Here is a 12,737-nt window from a genome sequence, read left to right as displayed (position 1 = left end):
CGTTTCATTACTCTGGCTTCAGGAAAGGTTTACTACCTGACACGGCTGCAGCAGACAGCTGACTGGTGCTTTTCATTTTGCCTTTGCCTACACCTCTCCACCTTGTCTGCAGCTTATAAAAGTCACGCAAAAGAGTGTGGTCCCACTCACATGAGAATGGGAGCAATCCAAGGATTAGTGCTGTGCTGATCCTGGCAGCTGCAGACAACACCCAACACTGTTCAGAGGTGTGTGTGTGCCGTGTGACACACACACACACATCCGCATAGCAGATTAAATGTTTTATTTATCCAAACATGTCTCAGAGTTGGAGCTGCTCAGGAGGTGGAAATAATCTCATTGGTTGCTTTAAACCTCAGTGGGCAGAATCCTACATTTCCTTTAGAGGCAGTGTCAGGTAAATGTTGAATCAGTAGTTAGAGACATTTACTAACTCAACTGTTTTAATGGTGAATATCATCTTTTTCTTATTATGAAAAAATACATAAAGAGGCTTCTATAATATCAAGCCCACACATGCCGTAATAATAGTTTTCTAACCGTTAGCTGCAACATTTCAAGAATCGGTGAATGTTTCTTCTGCCTTGTCTTTCTTCATGATGTCTGTAAACCTTTTCTACTCACTGTCCAGGAAGTCACTTCACTGCAGATGACTGTGAATCATTAGTTTGACACATTTATGGCTCTAAGCAGGAGGTGACTGCACCATATTGGACATGCTGTGATCACGTGCTGAATTTGAACTAGATGAGCATGATTGGCACATTGGTTATTGTGCTCTTAGTACGTGTGGATTATAGGCATGTTGCTATGTTAGAAGCAAATGTTCCTATGAGGTTGGCATTTTTATAATATAATGTAATTGTTTAGACACTTTACATTAATTTGATTGAAAGTGGTCTTTAGGTCAAAAAATCTAAAACAATTATCCAATAAAACCATAGTGCAGCGAGTGTAAGTAGGGACAGGGGGCTTGTTGAGCTATGTTGTGTATGGGACTTTAGTGATAGTATCACACCCCCAGGAGCACCGCTTGGCTGTGTGGCCAAAGTAGATTACTAGTGTAATATATTCATTATGCAACAACTCACAAAAAACATTTCTTGTTGTGACAAACTGTATGACGAGAAATGAAACCAACACAAAAGTGCCATAAATAAATAAATAAATAAGACTTCCCACTTGAACCTAGCTCAAAAAACTACTATAGAGTCTTGAGAAGAAATCAACAAGTTTACAGGCTGTTTAAAACCAGCAGTTTGCTCGTCCCTGAATCGATCCTCTCAACCATCTCTATGTGGTTGCTTTTAGCCTTTGTGGCTAGTGTATAGCTTGTGTGCGGCCTAAAGTCAGCCGAGTTTAGCATAAGTTATGCAGATGGTTGTCATTTACATGTTCAGCATTTAACTAAACTCCAAGGAAGAAGGAAGGATGTTTTTCTTATAAAATATTTGCTCACTAGACAAAATTAGCCAAAACCCATTGCGCTAACCAAGTTAGCTAGTTAGCACTAGTGTTAGCTAACATGTGCCCAAGACTATCATCCAAAAAAGTCATTTATGATTCAAGGAAGTAATATATGAGTCAACCTGAATACACAGCAAAGAATATAAGCATTAGTGACACACTGCATGGTTAACTTCTTCTTTTTACTATTTAAAAAAATGTTCATTTTTAGAGTCACTGTCTCTCTTTAAACACTGAAATAAAATATCCCACTCTGCAGTTACTGCAGTTTACTGCAACTTTTGCATGTGTGTACGTTTCACGCTTTAGAAAGACAAAGAGTAAAATGGACACGGTGGACAAGTGTGTCTATTATACGTTTTCTATGATACTATGATACCAAATATCCACAGCGCTATAGTATCACTGCATCTGGATTCTGACTTGGAGGTATTCGGTCACAGCTTTGCATCACTGGCTCCTCAGCCAGGCACATACACCAAATGCCTGTAGTACAATAAAGATTTTCCGGTAACCATGCGCGTTCTCCACTGTTGTTTGCCAAACACTTCAAACAGTATTAACCCTAACTCTAATTCTAAAAGACCTTTTTTTTTTATCTTTAACAGCAAAAAAGCACAAAGGGATCCTCTGCCTTTCTTTTATCAAAGTAAAGTTGTTTTATAATCAAATAAAACCAGTCAGTTTTCTTGTACGTTCCCTGTATTTTATATAACACTAGCACCGTCAGCCTACGCTCAAATATAAGAACAAGTCTCTGCATTTCATGGATCATGGATTTGTGATAACGCTTCTTTCTCCCTGGGGACATGTTGGCTTTAGTCGCACAATCTTTTGTATGCAACCATCAAACAAAAACATCGTCAAACGGAGAATGTGAAAACCATGTCTATGCCACTGTCATTGTTAACTGCACGATGGCAGGGGACAGGAGTGAGTCTGTATATATTTTTGTTATTCTTGTATCAAAGATGCACCAAAAGCAGTCTGTGCTTCCTGTCCTAAAATAATTCACCGAGACATTTCTTTAAAATGGTATGTCTTCATCTTTTTTTTTCTTTTTTTTTTAGCATCAATAGCAATCTTAAGAGTTGCTAAGTGTAGCGGCAAGTCATTACGCGTGCTGGTGTGTCTAAATTTCCAGGAATTATGCTTTGGAAGGATTTTGCCAACTTAACTTTTACTGAACTACTGAGCATTACGATATAATGTACGACTGCATTACCATATGTCCGTCATTGTGTGCAGAGAACAAGAACAGAGTTTGGAAGGAAGAAGAGTGATAAAAAGCCAGAGGAGAGGAATTTAACATGACTCTGATGCCTCTTTGACTCCCTGTAAAGGTGATCGGTGTTGAAGGGCGCTGACTTAATGTTCTTCGGCCCTCGCTTGTCAGTCATGATCACAGGCATTAATTGATTTTGCTGTTGTATTTGGAGACCATCAAAATGATTTGTAGATCAATTTGCCTTGCCGCTATTGTGGCGCTACCTCTCGCGGCCCACAGCATCACTCACAGGCAGAATATATCCTTTAAGCTGTCACTATTTCCCATCACACAGTGCCATACATTGTCAGTCATCTATCAGTCTGACTCAACATTTGCTTAATTAGCACTTTTTGCTCTTCAGAGCAGGAGGGAGAGGGTTATAAAAGCCGTGCCTGACAAGAATCCCGCTTTTCACTAAACTCAAATAACACTCTGAAGTGCGATAAAGTGAATTCCGAGATGTTTGCCGAGATTAGGTCAGAGCCCCTTTTTACCCGTCTGCATCCCATGTACTGCTCGCCGGGATTATTTTTATCTGGAAGACAGTGGCTGATATCATTTTTCAAAGTGAGAATCCGCCAGCGCAGCATGAGTAATCCATCTTGGTTCCTCTGACAATTTCCTGTGGAACATGTGTGTGCTCTTTATTCCTGAAGAGATCCCTCAGCACACGAGTGGAGATGAATATCTCTGGAAGGGGAATAAACCATCGGAGTACTTTGCGATTAAAGGAATCCTCTGGAAGCGCGTACACAACGCCCACCGTGCGGCCCATGCAGATAAACTCCCTTGCCTCGCAGTGCAATTACCAGCACAATCACATCATGTTCCACTGGCGGGAATTAAGATGTTCTCAATCAGGTTGCTTCATTAAGACATCTTCAATTCAATTCAATTCAATTTTATTTATATAGCGCCAAATCACAACAAAAGTCGCCTCAAGGCGCTTCATAGATACAGAGAAAAACCCAACAATCATATGACCCCCTATGAGCAAGCACTTTGGCGACAGTGGGAAGGAAAAACTCCCTTTTAACAGGAAGAAACCTCCGGCAGAACCAGGCTCAGGGAGGGGCGGGGCCATCTGCTGCGACCGGTTGGGGTGAGAGAAGGAAAACAGGATAAAGACATGCTGTGGAAGAGAGACAGAGGTTAATAACAGATATGATTCAATGCAGAGAGGTCTATTAATACATAGTGAGTGAGAAAGGTGACTGGAAAGGAAAAACTCAATGCATCATGGGAATCCCCCGGCAGCCTACGTCTATTGCAGCATAACTAAGGGAGGATTCAGGGTCACCTGGTCCAGCCCTAACTATATGCTTTAGCAAAAAGGAAAGTTTTAAGCCTAATCTTAAAAGTAGAGATAGTGTCTGTCTCCCGAATCCAAACTGGAAGCTGGTTCCACAGAAGAGGGGCCTGAAAACTGAAGGCTCTGCCTCCCATTCTACTTTTAAATACTCTAGGAACAACAAGTAGGCCTTCCTATAAAAAACGCACACTTATACACAACATTTATTCTGAGAGGATTTATTTGCACCGATGTCCTCAGACACTACAGTGTTTGTGTGTGTGTGTATGCGCATAAAGTATGTTTAAGCTGGGAGGTTTTAGTGGTTTTTAAGGGTTTTTTTTAGCACTGATAGTTTAACAGCATTTTCATGGCTGGGGATGCTTGGGATTATACGTACCTTTTCTCTTTACTGCTGAACTGCATCCATATTTGATTTTTACTCGTTACTTAGGAAATAGACACAACAAGCACTTCCCAGGGACAAAACATCCAGTATTCAAATGGCTCAACAAACTTTAGCTAGAACTACTTTATAATGTTGAAAACAGAAGTATAATTCCTGTGCCTGTCAAAAAAAGCTACACACACAGAAATAAAAAGGAAATAAAAGAAGGATCCATCCTTGCTGTTGAAGCTATGTGGAAAAAAACTTGGCATTTCCCTGCTTACATTATGGTAATTCACATTGGAGCTGTAGCAGTAGTATGCATTTCATAGAGTAAGAGATTAATACTTGCACTGCAGCTCAGCACCCCTTTGTCCCCTGGCCACGTTTTTATAAAGCTACAATATTGCCAAAGAAGCTTTAATTCTAACCGGTGCCCTGGAGACAAGTGTCAATACACAGTGAACCAAAAGGAAAGTCTTTCAAGTACTGTCTGCTACTTACTCCACTGGTAATGGAGCTAAATAGGAAAAAATATATACGATCAGCACATAACCCTGCCTCGGGTTGCGTAGGGTGTCTTTGTTGAGACTTGGAGAGCGAGTGTTTATTTTGTGTCCATCATTCTTAATCATTTGCTCTGTCTTAAAGCAAGAGCTCCCTGCAAAGAGCGGTCACAAAGGCGCTTGTTATATTGTTGCTGAGCTTTGAGTGACACCTTCAAAAGATCTCCTGTCAGGCGGGTATTTTCTACACGATTGATGGTAATTTTGTGGAAGGTTCGTTTTTGGTGTTTTTTTGTTTGTTTATATAGTTTAAAGACTTGTATGGTAAACTGGTTGGGTAATTGAGCTGCTTAATAACGTTAACACACACAGAGAGTGATTTGTGCTTTTTGGCAACCTAGCGTTTTATTACGATGAGGCTCAGCACTGACTCAGCAGCACATTTAAGGCACAGCTAACAGGTATATTTCTCTGCTTTCACTCTAGTTTTGTGTGTGTCATCTTTAATGGTGAACAGCATGAAAAGCATGTTACATTTAACACATTGGTTCCTCATTATGCAGCACTGTAGTAAGAAGTCATGTTTGTGGTACTGCAGTTAATCGTTTAGTACTCTGTTAGGCCTTTGGTCACTGGATTATTGAGCTGAATCTAAACTTAAATAATCACGATACATTTTTCCTGCTTTTTTAGGGGAATTGGACCTTTCTCTCTAACTGTGCACAAATGTGTTCATTTTTCATTCATTTCTGGAAGATGTTGCATACATGTATATTTGGCAGCTGTCTTAGGTTTTGGATATTTTTCTTTTTCACTGTTCCAATAATTTTTGTGTTTTATTGTAGCTGACAGGCCCGTTGCTTCCACCTTCTGACAATAGTCACATGTTACATTCAAAGCACAACCTCTGGGACTGAAAAATGAAGCCACATGTAATTGCCAAAAAGTACTCTTCTTCTAATGACCACTGGTTTCAAACATGAGTCAGTCCCGGTTGCCTCTCATGTCAAAATGCTTAACTTTATATGCATTAAGAAGCATGTTTACAGCCTCAGTTTCCCAATTTTACAACTTATGATGTGTTAAAATTCGTCTTTCTGGATACTGAACAAAAACCTCAAGAGTGAAGGTGTCATATTCGACCTGGAGCCAGGTCGTCACGGAAACTCTGAGAAGTCAGCTGTGAGACGAGTGTACAGGAAGTGCAACTACAAAAATATTTTGCTTAAACGGTCTCATCAAATGTCTCCTTCCTAGCGGTTCATGTCCCGCTCGATGCAGGGTCCGCTGTTTTGCACGCCTTCCTCCACTTCATCTTCCAGTGTGACGTTTGCAGCCTTCATGTCATTTTTGATTCATCCAGTGCTGTTTTGGTCTTCGCCGTGTCCTGTTGCCACCCAGGTCGTGTTGTGTGAGACCCAGCGGCCACCTCAGCATCTTCATCTCCATTGTGTGAAGAACTTGCTTATGCTTGGTAGTCGCTGGCTACAATCGACTTGTAGACTACCTTGAGGTAGATTGGCATCCTCTTGTCGCACAGGACTCCAGTAACCTGACGCCACTTCATCCACGCTGCATTCACACAGGCTCTGGCGTCTGGTAGGGTTTTGCAGTCCGAGGTGACGAGGGACCCGAGATATTTGAATTGGGTAACTTTGATCACTGGCTCGCCATCAATGGTGATGGCACCGTCGGTCTGGGGGACGCATTCGAGACTGTCTCATCAAATGTATTGCACCAAAATGTATTCACCCATCACCGGTCCCCAAAATTGTGTTTGGAGTCCTGTGGTTGGAAATTATAGCACAGCCATTATTTTGTTGTTACCTTTAAAGGGATTGCTTCAATGATAAAACACCATTAAAACGTTAATAAGGCAGCTTGGACTGCTATCAGTCTGTTTCCATTTTGCAAACAAATAGGATCAAGCTGGAAATTACATGGAGTCTGTTTGTGATAATATAGCAGTTAATTGTGGTAAGTCTGCAGAAATTGCATGTACATACATAGATATTCATATTAACTACTTCCTTTCGAGTTCAGAGAGATGTCTAGAACCGCACAGATCGGGAACAGAATTTAAATAATTCCTCCAGGAACAATGAGGCAGTTTAACTGCGGAGTGAAATGGGTCCTCAGCAACCTGCTTTTATATGCCAATGTAACTGGAATACAACCAGCTGACAGACAGTTACGTCTGGCCCCCTACTGCAAAGGCATGCATTGCAAATGAGCTTCACTCATCAGTGCAGACTTCGCTCACACTGATTCGAACATGTTGGTAATTTTTCTGCATTTAGAAATTTGACTGCAGTTATTTTCAGACCTTCACCAATCTGTCTGTAAGTGGTTGTAGTCGGTCTGAGTCACACGGAAACTGCTTGGAGACAAGTTGCATCCCACCAGGTGACCTGAGCAATCATCTCGATTGATCGACAGTTGTCGCTGCATTGAAACTAAAGCAGTGATTTCTTTTTGGTTATTCTACACCAGCCTGTTTTGGATATAGACTTTTTTAACTTAAACATCAACTGGTACTGGTGTGGTGTATTTACTGGATATCACTATTTCACTGATATTCATCCAACAGCTTCTAATGGGCTCTTACTCAGTCAGTTGCCACAGGCCTATGGCTTATGTAGCTAAAGAAAAGATAGAAAAACAAATGTCGAGGTTGAATAGTCATAGACAAACTGCTGCTATTTCATCAAAGTTTGTCAGACACCGTGTTTGGCACTTTTGTTGATGCTATTTATGTGGGCACAGCTTCACATTTTAAAGCTGTGCCCACCACAAAGTTAATCATCTTCTGTCCATCTGCTAATGCTTTGATCATTTGCTGCAGCTAATGATCCATGCGACAAGGTGAGAGTCAGTGGTACAGGTCTGACTAGGGGAAAAAATCAATATCAATTATACCTATATCGGAGAATTGTCAAAACTAAATGCCCAGGTGTCCCTGTCTCACCAGTGTCTGCCAATAGCTTTGACTGGAAAAAAAAAATTCAAAAAAAGCGCATACCTGCTTTATCTCTAATAGACCGTTAACCTTGATGCATGCAGCGTCACGAGAAAATAGAAGGCAAGTTTGTTTTGTCACGATGCTGCATGAAGCATCTGAGAAGGGTTTTTTCTGCAGTCGCACCGCATTCGGTGAGTTTTAGCATCCAGGGTCTGCGCTCCACAGCTGGGCTTGATTTATGCCACTGACAAGGCCGTTTCTCTCCAGCACAGCACACTGTGGGGAAGCTCAAGAGAGACAGCCTTTCAATTTATCTCAGAAGGCCCCTCCCCCGGCCCGCACTTCAGGGTTTTTAAAACAGTCGAGAGCATAGATCAACACCTGAAGTTAGGTCCCACCCCCTTATCCCAGCTCAGAGGATACGGCGACCTCGCCTCCTTCTTGGCACCCTCACCACATTACAGCTTCTCGCCTTCTCGCCTCCTTCTCGCCTCCAGTGCTGACGCTTTGATATAATTATGATTAGAAACGCTTCCTGCAGGTAGGTCAACGATGGCCGGCGCAGGTCGGAAATAGTAACACGAGAACACCTCACCTTATCTGTGAGTTTACCACGGAAGGCAAACACAATATCAAACACATCCCCGCAGTACTGTTTTTTTACCCCTCCACACTTTCCACATTGAGTTAACTGGTATTTGGGAGTGAATGGCTGCCGAGGTAGTGAGTTGAGCACGCTGTTTGTGCTCTCAGGCAGTAATCTTTGTGTACAAAAGGCTTTAGCTGAGACTAATTATTTGGTGAAATCACCGTAAGCTCGCGACGATCTCTCTCTTCCTGTGGTCTCATGGCTGAGTAATTCCACTGATAGAATCTTAACCCCTATTTTCACAAGCCGGCTTTATTTACCCTGTTAATTAAGCAGAGAGGCTCGCCTCCGTCCTGCAGCCGCACCGCCAATCAGCCGCAGCATCTCGGAATCACCGAGCATTCAAGAACGTTCCTGTTTGGAACTCTCGAATCAGATCTGATCTGTGATTACGCATATTGTTTGCATGTTGAATTCTGATGAGTGCGCTCCTCTTCTTCGACGGCAACTTAGCGAGTTAGCGTGTTTATGTAGAGGGCAACTTAATATGATTCCTCTGTTTGAGGCGCCCACCATTACAAACTCGTTCTACATTCCAGGCCCACACTTGGTTCAAAGCTGTTCCACTCAACGCGCAATTTCCTTCCCTTTTTTTTTATTACAGATTCATTATTTGGATTGTGACAGTTTCCTCTCGACATCTAGAATTTATCAAACAGATCAAAGACAAAAATATGTCTGAATGAAACATCAAAACAAGGCTTTCAAGTGTTTGTTTTTTTTATGGTAAGGAAGCTTGCAAAAAGGCAAAGTGTGCATCTGTTAACATCGTCTCAGAGAGAACGTAAGGAAATCACAAATACAAAAAACACAAAACATAAGGCTTTCAATTTGGACCGGGCTCTTCTCCTGCGATTTCCACTTCACAGCGCCTCGTGATAGCTGCTCTGTGACTGATGTTATTTGTCTCTTTCATCTTGGTGGAGAGCAGGGAGGATCAACGCTGTACAGCCCCTGTCCTCTGAGGCTTGATCTCCCCCCCCAAAAAATACACACCTGTGTTTTTTGGGATTACACGAGTCCATTCGGACATCTCGCCGTGTTCAAAATAATCGCCTCCTTTTGGAGAGAATTACAGCCGTGTCCATTAAACCGTGTGAGGCAGGGATGAAAGGAGTGGCACTTGTGTTCATCTCACCTGTGAATTATTGATACCTGCCCCCCACCCCCCATCCTCTGGATTCTCCCGGGACCAGGGTGGAAAATGTCTCCTTGCATAATGGGCACATCGCGCAGACATGTTGTCTGGGCTGCAGCGGAGGAGAGAGAAGACAGGGAGCAAAACAGAAATGTGTTAATAGTGTGCCTCCATCTCTTATTCAGCACTCCTGTGCCTCGGCTGACTTCTACTGTATTTGACCTCATCGTTTCTTCCATTAGCTTCAGACTGAAATGACGAACACTTATGCAGACATCCAGTCTGCTCCTTTTCTCTGTGATGTCAGTGAAAGGAAAGTTCCTCCCCGGTCTTTACATGAATCTACAGAGAAAAGTACACGATACGGTGAATGGCCGAGAATAGTCTTGGCTCTCTCTCCTTTGGGCTTGCACCACTTGTTCACGCTCTTACAAGACGCGCTATCACATGATGGCTTTTTCGTCCCTGAGGGTAATGGGATGGGGGATATACAGGGCACCGCGCACAAACCTGGGTATTTAGTTATGTTGAGGAATTACTGTGAGCATCGTGCTGCAGGTAGACTTGATCTGGGTCAGAGCTTTTTCTAGTTAAAGCAGCATGCCTTTGCGTGTGTTTACGCTTGTGCTTAATTGATGCGCACTCTTAAATTTCCTTTAAATACCACGAGTCATCACAGCAGCTTGGCTATAAACACGGGAGCGGCAATGCAATGCAATTCAATTAATGTACAGCAGTTGTTTTAATTGTGCTTACTCGGCTCCGTGTTACGGCCACTTGTAGGGCCACAGTGCCATTTAATGGGCTGCTTTCCTCATATATATCAGCCTGCAGGTTTGACGCCATTAACTGTGCGCCAGCCCACACTGCGATATGCCCCCGTGTAACTGATGGTCATTGTTGGCTACTCTGCATTCAGCACTTTTCTCTCAGCCTGATATAAACCCAGAAGTATCCACTCAGCAGCACCATGTGGTTTTAGGAGTAGATTCACTTACACTAAGTACCTCTGCACTTTCTTATCACATCCACCACTTGAAAAGAAAAACCCAACAAAGAGGTGGGGTGGAGGGGGAAAGACAGTGTGCCACACTGTATCAGCCACATTTCAGCTAAATGCTCCCAGTTAAACGCAAACAACCGTTCTCACGTAACGGTGATGAAAGCTGATGAACTCGGACTGCGCCAGCAAATATTTGTAACAGTCAAATAACTGTTTCGAATAGGTTTTTAAACCTGGTTGGACTGTTAATTACTGCAGTAGTAGGTATTTGGATACAGTGCTGACAGATAGTTTTAATTGGTGCTTTATAGAGCAGCAGCTATTAAGGGTCAGAGGAACAGCCCGGCTGATTCAGATATTACATTTCAATAACTTTTACTTTCTAGCGTGATTACAAAAACAGAAAACTAATTTTAAACAGGATTTTTCTGGAAATCTTAAAATCGCCATACTTTTAATTGGACTCTCTTTCAGCTCAGTATGGTTTTTTTCTGGCCCAGAGCCTCACTTTTTAGATTGTCTCTCATCATATCATCATATCCACAGTGCATTTTTCAGCCAACAGGCGTCTGTTTTCAAGAAAATATGTCCATGCTTTTGTGCAGTACACTACCTGCCTGGCTCTAACAGCAGCAAGATAAAGCAAAAAATGAGCTGGTGAACACGGAGGCACATTATCCAGAGATATTACAGAGAGAGCGAGAGAGAGAGATAGCACTCAAAGACTCCTGAGTTGAATTCCCCCTGTGGGGGATAAAAGAGAAAAAAGCTTTTTAAAACCTTATGTTGGGTCAAAGTCAGTCGCATTTGACTGGAGATTCTATACATGTAGTGTTTTTATCCTGGTGACCATTAAAATTAAAGTTCATTTAAATAATTGTGCACAGTAAGTGCCCAGAGCCTCTGATTTAACAGCTGTAGACACACGTGTTTCTAAGAGTCAGATAGAGAAACACAGATAAAGAAAGATTTTGTGCACACTCATTACTTTTGGTTCCCACAAGTCAGATTTCAGTGTTATTGGGAAATAGTTCTCCAGGCTTTCTGACATTGGCTGCTTTTTCACTTATTTTGAGTTCAGTCTTTGTACCTGATCTTTTTCAGAGGAATGATATGTCAGCATGTTGTGTGCCATTAAAATCTGAGGAAACTAGACAAGTAGTGGAGAAAATAAGAAGTGGCAGACCACCTAAAAATATCCAATATCCTTAATAAATAGAAGAAAATCCAGCAAAGACCTGACACTGGACCTAAGTGAGGCACCTTTATTTAATCCATTTACTATCTACTCATGACTCATCAGAATTACAGTGGAACTCAATGGAACACTATTGAGCTCAACATTACAAACAGCGTGGGATTATCCTGACAGAGAAGGGACGAAAAGGCAGCGAGCATCCAAAGAACAGTTTTGGATGTCCATCAAGAAGACTGGAGAACTATTCCTGAAGTGTCTCCTTAAACCTATTACAAGAAAGCTTGTTTGAGTTCCATACGAAACAATGACTTTTAACCTCATTAAAACTCTGTTTTTGCTCGTTACACCGTATTTCTATTTTTGTTTGCATGTATCAATAAAGTTTTCCCAGCAAAATACAAAGAAATGACATGTGGCTCAAGACTTTTACACATATTCACCAAGTGACCAAAAATATAACTCCAGATGTTGCTTATTCGAAAGAACATTTTAAAAACAACTTTTGAAAGCAGCGCTCTTACTGTAATTCTGATATTGTGACAATGGTTCATAAGGACAAACTGAAAAAAGCTTTGAAGTGTACTAATCTCCTCAGTTTTGCATTTCATGACCCTGAAAGATGACTCTGATTAAATGCCATGTAAATCTTCAGGGAACAATATGCTAATGTTGCATTCACAGCTTTATGAGCCTCCCCTGAAGTGGCTCGCTCACACTTCTTCATTTCTGTTTTATATGTTACTTCCTGTTTGGAAGTTAATGACTAACTCTGATATTTACCTGCCTTTTATCTCTGTTATACTCTTCGTCCTGATAAAACCTGCTTTTTAGCGCCTAATTGCTACACACTCTTCACCAGCTAATT

The 12,737-nt window shown here is 41.8% G+C and overlaps 1 protein-coding gene across 2 annotated transcripts in view; it reads left to right on the top strand.

Annotated features, from left to right (window-relative positions):
- The window catches only part of cntn4 (contactin 4), a 184,381-nt gene that overhangs the window by 140,199 nt on the left and 31,445 nt on the right, over positions 1 to 12,737 (top strand). The gene's annotated exons all lie outside the window — the stretch shown is intronic.

Source organism: Perissodus microlepis, chromosome 5 (assembly GCF_051167445.1).
Source record: "Perissodus microlepis isolate ML-2025 ecotype Zambia chromosome 5, ASM5116744v1, whole genome shotgun sequence".
NCBI classification, from domain to species: Eukaryota; Metazoa; Chordata; class Actinopteri; order Cichliformes; family Cichlidae; genus Perissodus; species Perissodus microlepis.
The sequence above is the reverse complement of the archived record's forward strand: the minus strand, read 5'-3'. Positions and strand labels throughout refer to the sequence as shown.